This window comes from Otolemur garnettii, unplaced genomic scaffold, assembly GCF_000181295.1.
Source record: "Otolemur garnettii isolate 467f Iridium unplaced genomic scaffold, OtoGar3 scaffold00007, whole genome shotgun sequence".
NCBI lineage: Eukaryota > Metazoa > Chordata > Mammalia > Primates > Galagidae > Otolemur > Otolemur garnettii.
The window spans coordinates 2936499-2950829 of record NW_003852402.1 but is presented as its reverse complement, the minus strand read 5'-3'; the positions used below and the strand labels follow the sequence as shown (position 1 = coordinate 2950829).

The following is a 14331-nucleotide window of genomic DNA, read 5'->3' as shown; positions in this document are numbered from 1 at the left end:
CCCAGCTACTTGGGAGGCTAAGGCAGGAGACTCGCTTGAGCCCAGGAGTTGGAGGTTGCTATGAGCTGTGATGCCATGGCACTCTACCCAGGGGGATGGCTTGAGGCTCCGTCTCAAAAATAAATAAATAAATAAATAAGAATCCAGCAAGCAGGGACAGTAAGCTGTGTTTGACTGTCTTTGATTTTGCAAGACTGAAGTTTTCATTTCTAAGACTATCCTTACAGCTAATGCATCAAGATAGGCCTTTTGGGGGGTGTTGTACATTTTGTAAGCCATTTTTTTTTTTTGAGACAGAGTCTCCACTTTGTCACCCATGGCAGAGTGCCATGGTGTCATAGCTCACAGCAACTTCAAACTCCTGGGCTCAAGTAATTCTCTTGCCTCAGCCTCCTGAGTAGCTGGGACTATAGGTGCCCGCCACAACGCCCGGCTATTTTAGGGATTGGGGGGGGGGTCTCCTTCCGGCTCAGTCTGGTCTCGAAACTGTGAGCTTAGGCAATCCACCCGCCTCAGCCTCTAGAGTGCTGGGACTGCAGGTGTGAGCCACCATGCCCAGCCCTGTAAGCCATATTTTAAACACTTATCACTTCTTTTCAGAATACAGTACAAATGAATTAGAAACCTGAGCGTCAAACTATTACCCTAATTTTCACTTCCAGATTCTACAACTGTATTTGAACACATTTCTGTATTTTTCAGTTTGTCATTAATTTTTCCCCTAATAATAAAGCAATCCATTAAGTACAAATAGTACTGGTTCAAATAATACAATTGTTACACACACCCCCAAAAATGTTCTTCATAAAGTCCTCCCCCCAAACGGACTGATAACGTACAGTCCAATCTCAGCTGGAAGTTTTGATGCTTTTGCTGACAACAGGTGAACTCTCGGGTACTTCTGTTCACCACCAGTGTGCCTCAAGTTGACAAGCAGTTAACCACCCCCCCAACACAGGCCTGATTAAGTGGCCATTACATTCCAGAAAAGCCACAGGCAGCGTCATGAGTGAGCCTAGGCCTCTGCTCACGCGCTCACCAGCTGCCTCTGTGTTCGAAGCTTGCTGGGGACGCCCAGAGGTTTCTGCCTCGAGCAGCTTCTCCTTCCATTCTGTTCTATTTGCTTGTTGGCGCTTGTTATGATTCACTAAATCTAAACTATTTCATCATCGTGACTCACAGATGAAAAACAGTGTCTGCTGTCAATCAGCTTTGGTACCAGAAGGTCTGGGACTAAACTGGACCACACATAGCAGCCCCACTCCCAGCAGGGGGCCCCACGGGTTTCCTGTGGTGTCAGGCAGGCACCAATGACACAGGTGCATGCATGTAATACACGCACACAACAGGGCCAAGGTCAAGGTGAGCTTTGCTCAGCTGAGCCTTCCACAGCTGTCTACGAGCCCCAGGTGCCTTCCACCTCTCGGGATGCACAGAAAGAACAAAAACAAGTTCGCTGTCAAGGGACAATGGTGGCCTGCGACTCTTTAGAAGCGTGAGCTCCAATGTGAGAGGCAGTGAAGGGGAAAGACCCTAGCCTGCCCACTAAGTGGTATGATGTGCGATCTATAGGGATTGCAGGTGACACTGAGGTCCAGGGAGGGGGCACGAGGCAGCTTACCTCTGCACACCCAGCTAGAGGAAGAACCCCCAAGAGATTCAAAGTGGCAGTGAGTCCTAATTCCCCCTGCAGTTACACACAGCAAACACATTTCCCTGCTAGCACACCACTCAATAAGCATTCGCTCCGTGAACCTGTGATCTTCATTAAAAATTAAAGGTAAGTTCTTGACTATGCAAAGACCAAAACCCAGTACCACCCACAGCTGCCACTGACAATCCAGAAATACCACACAGTAACAAACTCACTTGAGAGAGGTCACACTGTCTCTGTCCCCTCCCTGCCCGCTGTGTCGGCCAGGGTCACCCGGCAGGTTACTAACAAGCAGAACCTCAACAGGCCACCAGCAGCACGAGGCTGCAGGCCACCTCGACACCCAGCAGTGGTGCTGGGCACCGGCACAGCAGGCCCTCTGCTAGGACCGACACAAATGAGCTGCAGCACAGGGCTGCCTGGCCCTCTTCTGCCCGTAGACAATTCCAAGAGGTCAGGGGCCGGATTATACAGCTTCATCTACAGCTGCAATATCAATTCAGAATAGGGCAAGGGCCGCAGGAGGGGGCATACTTGAGGTGGCCTCAAAAGAGGTGACGAGGGCGGCACCGGTGGCTCAGTGAGTAGGGCGCTGGCCACATATACCCAGGGTGGCGGGTCCAAACCGGGCCCCAGCCGAACTGCAACAACAACAACAACAACAAAATACCCGGGTGTTGTAGCGGGCGCCTGTAGTCCCAGCTACTCAGGAGGCTGAGGCAAGAGAATCATCTAAGCCCAAGAGCTGGAGGCTGCTGTGAGCTGTGATGCCATGGCACTCTACTGAGGGCGACAAAGTGAAATTCTGTCTCTTGAAAAAAAAGAGAAAGAAAGAAAAGAAAAGAAAAAGAAGGGAAGAGCTTGGATTTCTAGTGAAAACAGGTCCATCTTTAGGACAAAATGTACCAACGGTCTCAACCCGCTTCTGAGCTCTCCTCAAGCACCACGGGTTTTCACCTGTGGCATAAATGTCATTTAAGGCAGTTTTACTTTTAGAAAAGTGCTCAGGACCCTTATGATATGAAGAGTCACATCCCCGCCCGGGGCACACAGCAATCCTCCCTCACCTCTGAGCACACAGGCGTCCTGCACACTGCAAGCCACACCTGCAGGGATCCACCGCCCAGTGGTGAAGGAGAGTAGAGGGACACGCAGATGAAGCCACCAGCGCGGTGTGGCACCAGCTGCAGGCCCACAGCCTGTACTAGACGTTTCTACGTTATTTCCATCTCAGTCAAAAACAGGCAACTCTGAAAGACAGCGCCTTCTCAGCCCACGCCCCCACCCAACCCCAGATCATTCTCAGTGATTCTTTTTCTTAATGAAAACTGTCTTCTAACTGCATAACCTATACGATTACCCATGCAGATCATTAAAGGCCACTCCTGGAGGGGACACTCCCAAAGCGGGGGACACTCCAAAGCCGGGGCCCCAGGCAGTGAGGCTGGGATTGTCACACAGGATGCACTACGAGTCTGGAGTTTTATGTGACATCTTCTGATTTTTAAAATGTTGGCTACAATTTAAAAAGGGAAATAAAAACTCACTGGGCAAGTCAGACGAGACATATCTGTGGCCAATTTTATCCCGAGGGCCCTGAACCCACAGCCTCTGGCTAGGCTGACTGGAATGATTCTGACCACACGGACAACAAAGGTAATGTCAGCTGTCCCCACAGTCATTCCACCAGCCTGCTGGACATGGAAGCAGGTCTCTGCCCAGAACCAAACCTAGTCCCTTACTGACTCCTCCTGAGCCCCACATGGCTACAGAGCCACTACCATTCATGTTTCCTGACCTAGGACAAGGGTGGCAAGGCCTGTCACACCTGTCACCAGCAGTGGACACCATTTCTATTAGAAAAATGATTGTCTCTATGTAATGCTCTATTTTAATTAAGAAATTTCTACTTGTAACCATTTCTTCTTAGTGGTTCATTTTAATAACGAAATACCATCATTTCAAATAAAATTTTAAGTATACCATAGTTGCCCCCAAAGTTCATGGTGTTCAGATAAAATGCCTGCCACCTGCCAATTATAACTCACTGTTATTTTACCCCATAAACTGTGAGGCCCAGGGAGGGGGCACGAGGCAAGCCCACCTCTGCCCCTGGTCTGCACGTACCAGTGGCTGCCCCAATATCTCTTCTTAATCCTGGGGTCACATTGCCAATAAACAGTGTCCATTCCCCCATGGAATCCACTTCCAGTGACATCAGCCAGGGGGCTTCATCCTGCCCCACTCACAGCAGGGGCCTGGTTCTTAGAACCCAGTGACCACCCAAGGTCCAGGGGCTTCTCAGTTGCCTGCACAGAGTTTTCTTGGCCCTGCCAGCCCATGGCTTCTCGACACAGGACATTCTGTGGTCATCTATAAGGGACCTGGAGCTGAGGAATCAAATTTAGCCCCTCAGGAGATAGGGCAGTAGCATGCGGCCAGTTCATTTTGCCAGTACACCCCACATGTTGGTCAGCCCTCAGGACTGAGCTTTTCTGTTAAGCTAGAAGGTCTTGGGGGTTAGGGCAGAGCTAAGGAACCTGTGTGCCCCCAGTCTGTGGGTCCAGGAAACAGGCTGGCTGAGTCCTGGGCTTGCTTCTGTGATATCAGCAGAACCAAAGGCCATGCCAGCGGGCACGCCAACTCGGAGGACACCTGCCCCTCCACCCCATGCTCACTCCTCAGGCCATGGGAAATCAGCCTTTCTGGCCTGGGGGCAAGACGGGAGTCAGAGGACTGCAAGGACCATTCAGTGCCTTGGGGCTACTGAGAGCCTGTCTCCCCCACCATCTGAGACTGACTCACCATCTGTGCCCACTCAGGCTGGTCACTTGCTTCTAAAACAGAAGAATTCGCCAAAGGATTTTAACAGGAGTCAGTCTTACAACATAATATTCCAAATGTCTAGGAAACAACCCAAAATTAATCAGTACATCAAGAACCAGGAAATACATTCTCAAGGAAACAGACAATCAGCAGATGTCAAATGTGAGGTAACCCAGATGTTGGCGTTATCAGATAAAACTTAAATTAGCTGTTGTGGCTCTGCTCACTGGGGCGTAGTTGAACGTTCTTAAAGAGAACAGAAACACAGAAGTTCTCGGGAGAGAAATAGAAACTACTGGAACCCAATGGAAAATCTGGAACTGAAAAGCACAGTATCTGAAATTTAAAAATCGCTAGATGGACTCAGCAGGACAGATGTGACAGAGGTAAGTCAGTGAAGTGTGGAAACAGGCCAGTAGACATCATCCATTCTGAAGAGGAGAATGGGAAAAAACACCTTCCAGATGCACAGAGCCGTCCACGTCTAAGGAGATGGACAAGATGGACTTGTCCCCCCTCCTTTCAGTGAAACCCTGGAAGTCACAGATGAAACAGACGACTCTGAGAGTTAGGGCAGGCTGCCAGGCCCACACCCCAGAGATGGCCAGTGCTGAGTCCCTGGCTGTTTCTGGCCCGTGCTGAGTCCCTGGCTGTTCCTGGCCTGTGCTGAGTCCCTGGCTTAGAGCAGGGTAGGCTGCCAGGCCTGCAACCCAGAGATGGCCAGTGCTGAGTCCCTGGCTGTTCCTGGCCTGTGCCGAGTCCCTGGCTGTTCCTGGCCTGTGCTGAGTCCCTGGCTTAGAGCAGGGTAGGCTGCCAGGCCTGCACCCCAGAGGTGGCTGGTGCTGAGTCCCTGGCTTTTCCTCTTGCCTCTGGTATTTTTGATACGGAACTCGAGAAGCGTGCAACCCAGAAATGCCAACAGGCACAAACACAAAGCCCACAAAAGCCTGTTCTCTCTAGCCAAAGGCCTGGGGAAGGGGCAGTCCCACAACACAGAAAACTTGTAGACAATAGCTGCTTTACTCCAGCCAGACACCACAGAGAAGACCAGCCCACTTCCCTCCCACTGCACATGTGATGGCCGACTGGGAGCTTAGGGTCCTATCCTCGAGAGGGTGCCGTGAGCGCCCCAACAACCCCTGCCAGGGCAGTATGAGACGAGGCCGAGCAGGGAGCTGCATTCTCATCCGAGCTCCCCCCAGCCTGGGTTCCCACCTCCACCCAGCAGGGACAAGGAGCCTCCACCTCAGCTGCCAAGGGCATGAGTGGCCCCCTTCTCCACTGGGCAGTGCCAGAGAGAACACAACTAAAATACAAGTAGTGCCCAGAACCTCAGAACATGCTAGAAAATGTCCAGATTTCAATCAAAAATCAGCTTCTACACTGAGAACCAGGAAGATCTCCCAATGAATGAATCAAGACCCTCAGGGGACGCTGAGATGCACCTGATCTGGGTGTAGCTCTGAGGAGGTCTCGGGAGCAAACAAGAGCACACCCAGAACCAGGGTGACAGCAAAGACCAGAGCTCAACCAAGACATGGAAGTCGTGAAGAAGGAACAAATGGAAACCCCACACTGAAAAGGCAAAACCAAAATAGAGAGCCGTCAGGTAATTACAATCCACAGCAGGATGGAGGGGACAAAGGCAGGAGTCAGTGAACCATGGGCTGGAGCAACAGAAAGTACCCAACCTGAACAACAGGGAAAAACAGAGTTTAAAAAAAACCCACAGAGCCTCAGAAGCCTGTGGGATTACAACAGAAGGTCTAACATTCGTGCCAGTGGAGTCCCAGAAGGGGGGAGAAAGAAACCAGGGCTGAAAACATACTTAAAAAAAAAAAAACATAAAGAAAGAAAAGAACGGCTGAAAACTTCCCACATTTGGCAAAAGACATAAACCTATATATTCAACCAGAGGAACAGGACAGAAGAGGGGGCGTGGGGAGACGTCACTGAGACCACCAAGTCGGGCAAGGCTGCGAAGGTGGAGTCCGCTTCACCCTGGGCTGCCTGCTGGCTCACGAAATAACATCGAAAGGCAGAAACCAGCTGTGTTCGACAGAAAACGACAGAAGAAAAATGAACTGCATGGGGCAACAGAAGTAAAAACTATTAGGAGTATCTGAAACACACAGAAGGTGTCTCTTGTCGAGTTTCAAAGTTCCTTAAACACTAGTGTTTTAATTTCCTGAGGATAGATGACCAGAAATGGAATTGCTGGGTCAAAGGATGTAGATTCTCTGCAATCCCAGAATGGTGCCAGATCACTTTCCAAAAACAGCCCAGCAGTTCCCACTACTCTGGTGCAGCAGGCCTGCCAGCTGGGAGCGCCACTGGCACCGAGGGCCCTGCTGTGCCCGACACAGGATCCCCGGCGAGCACACCGCTCGCTGCAGCTTCCGTGCGGGGGGTATGTGGACTTTCATCAACCATTCTGGATTTTTTTCTTCTGTGAACTGGCCTGTAGAGAGCCACAGCCATTTCTTTAATGGATGTCCATATTTTTCCTATCAACTTTTAAATAAGTTTAAAATTTAAAAGACAATTAACCCTTTCCCTATCATATTTGTTGCAAATATCACAACCATCTTTACAGTACCTTACTAACGAAAATTAAAAATTTCTTTTATTTAGTCAAATAATCTAGGATTTTGTTCTTTTCTGGATTCCATCTTGACTAGGAAGGATTTTCCCATTCCGACACTTTAAATTTTCCTCTGTTTTCTTATAAGAATTTCTTTTTATACGAAAATCTTTATGGCCAGGTGTGGTGGCTCACACCTGTAATCCTAGCACCCTAGGAGGCTGAGGCAGGCAGATCACTGGAACTCATGAGTTCGAGACCAGCCTAAGCAGGAGCGAGACTCTGGTTTCTTAAAAAATAGCCAGGAGTTGTGGGGGCACCTATAGTCCCAGCTACCAGGGAAGCTGAGGCAAGAGAATCGCTTTGATCCCAAGAATTTGAGGTTGCTGTGAGCTGTGATGCCAGAGCACTCTACTGAGGGCGACAAAGTAAGACTGTGTCTCAAAAAAAAAAAACAAACTTTAATCCACCTCATTCTGATTTTGAGAAAAATGCTTTTTACCATTAATAAAAAGCCATTTGTAATGTCCCTGTAATAATAAAAAACTGCACAACTAACAAAAATCATATCTAAACTATACTCTGCTCAGGTTTCTACTCATAGATACATATTCAACAGAAATGTAAACACCTGCCCACTCAAAGAACACAGTGTCTGGATTCATGCAGCCAAAACACGGAAATAGCCCAAGAGTCCACGGATAAACTAGTAAGCTCACACGTGCAGCATCACTTACTAACTACAATGAATGAACCGCCAAGCCAATGAAACTTAGAAACGTGATGGAGAAAAGCAGCCAGTCACAAGAGTACAGGCTGGTGGCTCCGTGGGTCAGAGACTCTGAGTACTCGGCCCACACCAGTGAGGAGCAGGGCAGAGACGGCCGGGGCCAGGTGGGGTGCTGTGGACTGTGGCCGAGTGTCCTGTCCCACCCGTGTGATGCACACACAGTATCAAAACCCACCCAGCTATACACTCTTAAAATGTGCGACTTTTGTTACATGCAAATCAGACCACCATAAAGTACAGTTGGTTAAAATCCTGTTTCAAAAGAGGAAAACATGCTGTGTGTTTTTCTGTCTTTTCTTTCCTGTATATTCCCATATTTACAAATGCCAAGTATTAATCACTGAAGTGGGAACCTAACAGTGACTGCGTGTGTGCACTTTTCAATGGTTTCCAGATTTTATTAAACCAACTTTTGTAAGCAGGAAAAAAAATGGTGACGTATCTGTGGCTCACCTAGATCTCACCAGGCACTTTGCAGGGAGCACTGGGGCACCACAAACACAGGAGTGGCCCAGCCCGGGACTCATGGCCAGCTTGGGCAGCCTGGGACTAGAGGGAGGAAGGGCAGGGGCCTCACACAAGGTAGAGCCTGGAAAGTGGCCCCCACACCACTCCTTGACCCCTTGTCTCTCTCTCACACACACGCACACACACCTCTCAGTCTCAACTGTCAGAGAAAAAAATAGAGGATCCATTTGAGTGTGTTGGAATGACTGCAGTGCAGCCGGGGAAATAACCCAGATACCACTGCAATTTTCAAGTCCAACTCGGTGACCTGCCTGGAGAAGCCTCCCTTGGGGCTTCCTGTCTGTGGCCTGCCCTGCTTCTCACCAGGGTGCTGGCAACAGGCCACTTGTCTCCACTTCCTTAGGTGCAGTCCTCACTGAGCCCAGCACTCCAGCCCTCCAAATTTCTGGTCCTTATCCTTGAACAGTCACTTTCCCCACATAGACCCACTGAGGAAAGAGCGTGTGCCAGGTTCAAAGCCAGCTTCCTTCTACACGTCATACGTCAGAGCTTCTGGGTTCCGCCTCTGAGAACAGGAGTGAAATTAAGGACAAAATGAAGGAGTAGATGAAATAACCCAGTGGGTCACTGTGCCCGTAGCGCCCTGGCCGGGCCCCTCCCCTGCCAGAGCTCCCAGTCTGCAGACCACGTTAGGCAGGGTGGGGAAACTCTGCCTGTTGAAAGCTGAATTAATTTAGCTTTAATCACATAAGGCCTCATTCAAGAAACTTCAATTAGATGTACTTTAAAATGTACATTACTTTGTAAAAACCTAACTACTATATATTAAATAGTTTTTAAAAATTAAAACTATTTGTGATGCTTAAGTTAACTTTTTAATGACTGTGTGGTGACTCCTTCTCATGGGAAAGCACTGGGATGTTTGGTGGCGACGTGGAGGGCACAGTTTCACTTGGTCCTGGTTGGGTTTTGGCAGGACAACGCAGATCCACACCCATAGTGGCTGAACAGCACGAAAGCATTTTCTGGGCAAGTTGCTGAAGGTGTGGGTATTCTATTGCATTTTTCTGTATTTCAGTTGGGGTTTTTTTAGCATCAAACAATGACTATAAAATGTCATCTCCTGAGCGCTCAGTCAACTCTGTCTGCAGTTCTTTAGTGCCTTGGTGACAGCTACGGGGTGAGGCTGAAATGCCAATGTCAGTGTGATGTCAGGATTCTCAAAGTCAGGGAGCCTTTCATCGTATTTTCCAAGTAGATAACAGCTGTGGATTCTTCAAATGATTCCATATATCACCCTGCTCATTAATGACCTTTGCCACCTGGGGAAAATGCCCATCCAAAATGTCCTTTCGAAGGAATGTTTTGAAAAAAAAAATAGTGTTTTTATAAATGCTTAACATTTTTGCATAGACTTAGTTTTACATTGCAAATATTCAAGTCCTTTCAATTAGACATGGATTTCACAAAGAAATGGTACATTCCAATAGAAATATTCTTTCAGTAATTCATATTGCTGATTCTACCGTCATAATATTCAACTCTCTGTCTTCATAGAGATAACATTTTGTCCCTGCAATAGCCAGCTCAATTTAAAACAATAGGGCAAATCCACGCTGAATACCCCGTTGTTCAACCTGAGCATGTTATGAAACCGATAAGGCCATGTTGCATTTGCATGAATATAGTTAACCATATTTAATTTTTAACTTGCTACAAAGTGTCAATTAAAAGGGTAGCTTTAGCACAGAGATTTTGCTGGTGCAAGGGACAATGGAAAGGAATGAGAGCAACCGGACCTAGCGATAACTTTTTTATCTGTGCAATAAACCCTTCATGTTTTCCTGTCATGGAAGGTGCAGCGTCTGTACACACATTCCCTAAATTTACCAAACTCAGCCCAACTTCATGACATTCATCTTGAAAGTTGCTGAAGATGTTTATTTATTCCTAGTGTTCTGTTCACAAGCGTGCCCAGCATGGAACTTTTTGTACCAAAGAAAATCCCATGTCAAGTCAGCAGATTGACTAATACATACTTCCCTCTGAAGGATTGCATGAAGCCGTTTTGTTAAGCTAAAGGCTAATGCACGGTGCTAATCAGTCCTGGTTCTCCCTGAAACAGGCCGTTGTTTGTACTTTGAAATGTTATGGGGTCCAAGCGTCCTACAACTCTGACAATGCAATCTTTCACAATTCCCACATCACTGAAGGGCTTTCTTTTGTCCCTGAGTATATAAGCTACTTTATAAATTGCTTCAGTGACATTATTTTCAGCCTTTATTCTTGCTTGAAAGAATTTTCTTTGCTTTTGTTTTTCATCTTTTAATTTCTGCAGTACCCCCTTTCACACCTCTCCCTCCAACTTGAAATATTTGTGGTCCTTATCAGTGTTTTAATGCTGATGAGCACTGAATTTCTCTGAAGTTGATACTGCAGCATCACAAAGCAGACAAATCTTATCTTCAGCAGAAACCAGATAATATTGTAATTCCCAGTCCTCATTAAAAACCTGTTATCTGGGTGGCACCTGTGGCTCAGTGGGTAGGGTGCCAGCCTCGGCCAAACTGCAACAAAAAATAGCCAGGCCTTGTGGTGGGCACCTAGAGTCCCAGCTACTCAGGAGGCCGAGGCAAGAGAATCGCCTAAGCCTGGGAGTTGGAGGTTGCTGTGAGCTATGATGCCACAGCACTCTACCAAGGGTGATAAAGTGAGACTGTCTCTAAAAAAAAAAATTTTTTTTAAATAAATAATATTTCCTTTCTTCAGCGTTCCCTTGGTCTTCTTTGACATGATGTGCTATTAAGCAGACAGAATTTAAAAATGCCATTGAGCATGCAACTATTCACAAATCCCACTTCAAACCGAAACAGAGGGCAGGCACCCATAGCTCAGTGGTTAGGGCACTGGCCACATACAGTGGGGCTGGCAGGTTTGAACCCAACCCAGGCCTGACAAACAACAATGACAACTGCAACAACAACAAAAAAGCCGGGCGTTGAGGTGGGTGCCTGTAGTCCCAGCTACTTGGGAGGCTGAAGCAAGAGAATCGCTTAAGCCCAAGAGTTTGAGGTTGCTGTGAGTTGTGACACTATCACACTTTACCGAGGGTAACATAAGTGAGACTCTGTCTCAAAAAAAGAAAAGAAAAGAAAAGAAACACAGTGTACTGTTGTCAAAAACTGGTAACAGACTGGCGTTCCCGAACCCCATGAACTCTCACCAGGCTAGTGGGGGAAGTTAGAACTAAATCACGAGCATAGCAGCTGCTAATCTTGCTCTTATGGCTTACTATTGTTCTAATTGTGCCAGTCAGTGTGGGGAAGATTATTTTCTTAAAACTTATTTTATTATTTGGTATTTTAAATACATCCATTTTAAAAATAAAAATATAAAAGATGAACAAACATGCATTAATAAAATAAAATAATTCGTTCTATAAAATCTGAATTAGTCACAAGGCCGCACGTAAGGACCTAGAAGGCCTAAAACCGGGGGTGGGGGTGGGGGTGTGAAGGCCTTGGGTTCCCTGCCCGTCTGTACGTACACTCGACACTCGCCTGGGAACTGTGTTTGCACGGTTCTCTGTCTCTCATCACTCCTCAACCCAAAGGCAATCCAGGTGCACCCAGACACAGCTCCAGGAGCTGTGGGGGCGGGACAATGCTGCCCTGCTAACCGAGCAGGTGTCCTGGGAACTGGTCCACATTCTACCCTGCTGACCTCAAGTATAATAACTTGGGCTGGGTTCCTTCTGGGGGCTGCAGAGTTATGAGGAAAAAACGCATAGCTGGCATGACTGTGTCTCTGCTCTAGAAGGTAACCCAGTGCTTCCCGAGATTGTTTTTCCCTCTGCTGTGGCTGCTTCCTGCAGGAAGGTCATCAGCCAGGGCCTGCAGCCCCGGGCCCTCTCCAGCAGGGCCCTCCTCTTGGCAGTCAGGCAGCTCTGGTGAACCTCTGCAAAAGTGCCTCCCACTTCCTAAGAGTGAAGCCACAGCCACCCCAAGGGAGGACAGGCAGCTGCAGAAGCCTCCAGCAAAAACAGCAGACTAAAAGTAGGCACTGCACCACCCCAAACCTGCGGCCGTGCGGCCACAAACCATGACAGGAGCTGGCCAAGGACAACAACACTGAAAACAGACAATGGGTGACTTCCCACCCAATGCCAGCAAGGGTGTGGGTCTGTCTGGCACCCACGAGGCCTCTGAAGTTAAGGGCGGCCGTGCTGCCCAGTGAGTGGCCGCCCCACAGAAGCCTGCCAGGCACAATGCAGAACGAAGGTCTGCAGGTCAGTAAGCACCCCTGGAACGGCAGCACTAAACCCTGACATGACAGAGAGGCCCCAAGTCCTGAGGCTTCTGTTCTCCCTGTGGGGCTAAAGACAACAAGAGCTAGGATGTGGGAGGCCCACAAGTGATGTATTAGGCATGACGTTGTTCCAGAAGGGGACACTAGAGAGACCTTAGAAAAGCCAAGTCCCGGACCCCCAACCACAGAGAGGCTCTCTGCAGACTACGCATCTGGCAAACCCAAGGCCAGAACCGAGTGCTGCTCATGGGTGGTGAGCTCGGCCTGACTTCCATAATCAGCTCTGTCCCTGCAGACCATGGGAACTCACTGTCAGAAGGCACCCACAGCACCCTGACTGCCCAAAGGCATCTAAATGGCATCCCAGACTCTGAACAATTTTTTTCTTTTTAAGCCTCTGCTCTTCCCACAGAGCTCTGCCTTCCAGTAAACAGCAGCTCCCACAGACCACACTCAGGGACCCACACCACTCGTCCTGCTGGTATTCAATGCCTGTGCATTCGGCCCTGCCCACCACCACTACCACCTCCCTCCTGACTGCAACTGCTGGTCTTTCCTCTGTCTGACCCCCTCCCAAAGGTCACAGGACCCTATAAAAGGTTAAGTTGGATAAAGCCCTCCAGGGGCTCCCACCCACTCCCAGTAAACAGGCAAGTCCCATCTCAGCCCAGCAGGTTGTGGAAGACCTTTCCCTTTCATCTCCCTCTGCCCCGCCATGCTGGTGTCTAGCTCCCAGCCTGTTCTTCCTACCTGGGCCCATGTCTCCCTGTCATGCACAGTGCCCAGTCTGTCTAGGTCTCTGGTCAAATGTAACCATGTAAACAACCATCACGCACAAAGGCCTGTCCCCACTTGCACGACCCTGTCCCTTCCCCTTTTGGGGCTCTCCTCCTCAGTTCTAACTCCACCACCAGACACTTGTCCCTGTGTCTTTCCCTGTCTGTCCCTTCAATATGAACGGCTCTACTGCACCAGGGACTGTGCCTCACTCACGGGACCAGGGCTGGGACATTGCCCCACTAGGCCCCCCTGGGCTAGGACACTGCCCCACCAGGCCCCCCAGGGCCAGGACACTGCCCTGCTGGGCCCCAACACTCAGTAAAAACTTGCCAAAGAGGGGATGAATGAAACTGGACACGCCCACGCTGCCAGCCCTGGGTTTCCTGTGCCTTGGCACAGTCCACACCATCTCTGTAACCCTCCCCTCCCTCGGAGGGTCAAATGACATCTTCATAAGCCTCTGCCAATCCCTCTGCTACCAGACAGCTCTGCACAAGAGCCTGAGGGAGGGTGGCCAGTATTGTCCCATCCCAGCCACTGCACCAGGGCCCTGGGGTGGGGGTGGGGGTGTTATTTCCATGTTTATGAAAAATACACTTCTCCAAATCAGGACGGCCTTTGGAGGTCATGTGGCCAAACTGTGACACCAGAAGAAAACCCTCTTTCCCCCAAGCAAGGGGCACATCCCAGCAAAAAGAAGTTCAGGACCCCCCTTGAACTTCCAGGCATCAGAAGCTCTCATCCCACAAGGGCACCTCTCAGCGTTGGACACCCCACTAAGGAAAGCACCTATCCTCCTCGGGTAAACTGCAGTGGGAGGGGTGAGCCCCCCAGAGATCCGTCCACAGTCAATCCTGTCCGGATGGTGCCCTGCGGACAGGTCCCAGAGGCGCTCGGTGGGCAGACCTCGCCGGCGACCCC

General features: G+C 49.2%; 1 protein-coding gene across 1 annotated transcript in view; it reads right to left on the bottom strand.

Annotated features, from left to right (window-relative positions):
• CERK (ceramide kinase) overlaps window positions 1–14331 on the bottom strand; it is a 38707-nt gene that overhangs the window by 23798 nt on the left and 578 nt on the right. The gene's annotated exons all lie outside the window — the stretch shown is intronic.